At 44.8% G+C, this 3941-nt stretch overlaps 1 protein-coding gene across 4 annotated transcripts in view; it reads right to left on the bottom strand.

Annotated features, from left to right (window-relative positions):
- The window catches only part of RNF216 (ring finger protein 216), a 166622-nt gene that overhangs the window by 103647 nt on the left and 59034 nt on the right, over positions 1-3941 (bottom strand). The window lies entirely within an intron of this gene.

Raw genomic sequence — 3941 nt, 5'->3', positions numbered from 1 at the left:
AAAAACAAAAAACTAAGTTTCACAACAGACTTCTTTGGCAAGGCTGTGTGGCAGTGGGCACTCTCACTTATTACTGGTGAGAATGCAAAGCAGGACAACCACACTGGCCAGAAGCTGGCAGAGTCATCAATGCCACTTCCAAGAGTCTAGCCCAAAGACGCACCCGGGCAGAAACAGGAAATGATGTATGCACAAATTTATTTATCATGGCACTATTTCTAATATTGAAAACCTGGGAACAACCCTAAAAGTCCATCATTAGGTGAATGACTGAATAAACTGTGGTATTACATAAAAAAGTACACCAGTCAGTTAGTTTCAAATAGGAAACAGAAAAATCTCTATGAATTGCTGTAGAGTAATTGCCAGGATGCATGGTTAAATGAAAAATGCAGTTGTAGAAGAGTCTACCACCATTTGGGATTAAACTAAATTAATTTATTTATGAGACAGGATCTCACTCTGTCACCCAGGCTGGAGTGCGGTCGTGCGACATTGGCTCGCTGCAGCCTTAACCTTCCAGGCTCAAGAGATCCTCCCACCTCAGCTTCGCGAGTAGCTGGGACTACAGGTATGAGCTACCATGCCTGGCAAAGTCTGCTACTAACTGGATAAGAAAGATGGGTATATAAAAATACATATACATATTTGCTTTCGCATAAAATAAGGAAAGATAAACCAGAGACTAATGATAATGGTTATATATAAACTAAGTAAAGGGCCAGGTACAGTGGCTCATGCCTGTAATCCCAGCACTTTGGGAGGCCAAGATGGGAGATCACTTGAGGTCAGGAGTTTGAGGCCAGCCTGGTCAACATGGCAAAACCCCGTCTCTACTAAAAATACAAAAATTAGCCAGGCATGGTGGCGCATGCCTGTAATCCCAGCTACTCATGAGGCTGAGGCAGCAGAACTGCTTGAACACGAGAGTCAGAGGTTGCACTGGGCTGAGATCCGAGATCCTGCCACTGCACACCAGCCTAGGTGGCAGAGCAAGACTCTGTCTCAAAAACAAAAAAATCCCAAACAAACAACAAAAAAAGGAAAGTGGGAGAAAGGGATAAAATAGAAGGTAGGTTTTTCTGAATATTCCTTGTTTTATAGTTTGGATTTCAGAACTAAAATTTTTACAAAATTAGGTTAAAAAAAAAAAACAAAAACAATTCTTGGCTGGGCGTGGTGGCTCACACGATCAAGAGGTTGAGACCACCCTGGCCAACATGGTGAAACCCCATCTCTACTAAAAATACAAAAAAAATTAGCCGGGCGTTTGGCATGCACCTGTAGTCCCAGCTACTTAGGAGGCTGAGGCAGAAGAATCGTTTGAACCCGGGAGATGGAGGTTGCAGTGAGCCGAGACCGTGCCACTATGCTCCAGCCTGGTGACAGAGCAAGACCCCCCCTAAAAAAAAAAAAAAAAAAAATTCACCCCCCACAACCCACCTTTTTTGAGATGGCGTCTCACTCTGTTGCCCCCAGGCTGGAGTGCAGTGGTGCAATCTTGGCTCACTAGAACTTCTGCTTCCCAAGTTCAAGCGATTCTCCTGCCTCAGTCTCCTGAGCAGCTGGGACTATAGACTCGTGCCACCACACTCAGCTAATTTTTGCATTTTTAGTAGAGACAGGGTTTCACCATTTTGGCCAGGCTGGTCTTGAACTCCTAACCTCATGATCCACCCACCTCAGCCTCTCAAAGTGCTGGGATTTTTTTTTTTTTGAGACAGAGTTTTGCTGTTGTTACCTAGGCTGGAGTGCAAAGGCACGATCTTGGCTCACCACAACCTCTGCCTCCTGAGTTCAAGCGATTCTCCTGCCTCAGCCCCCTCAAGTAGCTGGGATTATAGGCATGTGCCACCAAGCTGGCTAATTTTGTATTTTTAGTAGAGGCAGGGTTTCTCCATGTTGGTCAGGCTAGTCTCGAACTCCTGACCTCAGGTGAGGCCCACCTTGGCCTCCCAAAGTACTGGGATTACAGGTGTGAGCCACCACACCTGGCAGTTCTGGGATTACAGGCATGTGCCACTGTGCCCAGCCCCACCACCCTTTTTTTTTTGAGACAGTCTTGCTCTGTTGCCCAGGCTGGAATGTAGTGGCACGATTTTGACTCACTGCAACCTTGACCTTCCAGGTTCAAGTGATTCTCCTGCCTCAGCCTCCCATGTAACTGGGACTGTAAGTGTGTGCCACCATGCTCTGTTAATTTTTGCATTTTTAGTAAAGATGGAGTTTTGCCATGTTGGCTAGGCTAATGTTGAACTCCTGGTCTCAAGTGATCACCTGCCTTGGCCTCCCAAGGTGCTGGGATTACATGCGTGAGCCACCATGCCTGGCCAGAATCTTGTTTATCAAGTTAATGGCATAAGCACCAAGACTTATTTCAAGTGACTTTAAAATATTTTAGTTTTATATTCTCAGATATAATCTGACAAGAATGTTATTCATGTTATTAAGAACCAAGGTTTTTAGCATAGAGAAAAGAAAATAAAGTTGGCAGGGCATGGTGGTACATGCCTGCAACCCCTACACTTTGGAGGCTGAGGCTGAGGACAGCTTGAGGCCAGAAGTTCGAGACCAGCCTGGACAACTTGGGGAAACCTAGGCTCTACAAAAAAAGTTAGCCAGGTGTGGTGGCACACACCTGTAGTCCCAGCTACTCGGGAGGCTGAGGTGGAAGGATTGCTTGAACCCAGGAAGTTGAGGCAATAAGCCATGATTTCGTCACTGCACTCCAGCCTGGGTGACACATGGGGATCCTCTGTCAAAAAAGAAAAGAAAAAAAAAGCAAAGAAGGCACTTTGGAGAAATGGTTGAGTCCAGGTCAGAGAAAGCAGAAGTTGAAACAAGGTCACCTTGCTGTGCCCAAAAGCAAGGATGTTGTCAGAGACTACTGGGGTCAGGTAAAGAGAGATTAACTTGAAGCAGTAGCCACTGGCCAGAGATGGGACAATGTGAACATTACCAAAAATAAATGACGACCATCAATTAAAATACAGCCACTGGCCAGAGATGGGACAACGTGAACATCACCAAAATAAATGACTACAATCAATTAAAATACATCCATCAATTTGCCAATTCTTTAAATACTTATCTGATAAGATTAGTGATATTAATGAATGTGATTTTGTAACAGATGAATGAAAATAATAAACAAATTCTAATTTCTGCTTAAAAATCTAGAATTTTGGTCAAAAATGATCACTTCATTTTTGAGAAAATGCCTGCCAAATACCTTACTTTGAATAATCATAGTTTTTCTGTCAGTCACTTTTTTCCAAGTAAAAAGTGGCCAATGCAGCTGATTTGTGGCTCAGTTGCACAAGCGCTTTCCTCATACTTGGATATAAGACAAGCTTCATATCCTGGGATGTGGCAGAAGCATTTCATTTTATTACATAGAATATTAAAAATATGTTTTCAAGGGTCAAAATTTGGTAAAATATTTTTTACTGCTTTATCAAAGACTTTCTCCCCCCCGAGACAGTCTTGCTCTGCCACCCCAGCTGGACTGCTGTGGCCTAATCACGGCTCACTGCAACCTCTGCCTCCTGATTCAGCAATTCTTGTGCCTCAGCCTCCTCAATAGTTGGGATTACAGGTGTCCACCTAATTTTTGGTAGAAACGGAGTTTCACCATGTTGGTCAGGCTGGTCTTAAATTCCCGACCTCGTGATCTGCCCTCCTCGGCCTCCCAAAGCACGCCTGGGATTACAAGTGTGAGCTACCTCGTCTGGCCTATCAAAGACATTTTTAGAGCCGGGCGCGGTGGCTCACGCCTGTAATCCCAGCACTTTGGGAGGCCGAGGCGGGTGGATCACGAGGTCAAGACATCGAGACCATCCTGGTCAACATGGTGAAACCCCGTCTCTACTAAAAATACAAAAAATCAGCTGGGCATGGTGGCTCGTGCTTGTAATCCCAGCTACTCAGGAGGCTGAGGC

Source organism: Cebus imitator, unplaced genomic scaffold (assembly GCF_001604975.1).
Source record: "Cebus imitator isolate Cc_AM_T3 unplaced genomic scaffold, Cebus_imitator-1.0 Scaffold82, whole genome shotgun sequence".
Lineage (NCBI taxonomy): Eukaryota > Metazoa > Chordata > Mammalia > Primates > Cebidae > Cebus > Cebus imitator.
Note: the sequence above shows the minus strand (reverse complement) of the source record. Positions and strands in the feature narration are given on the sequence as shown.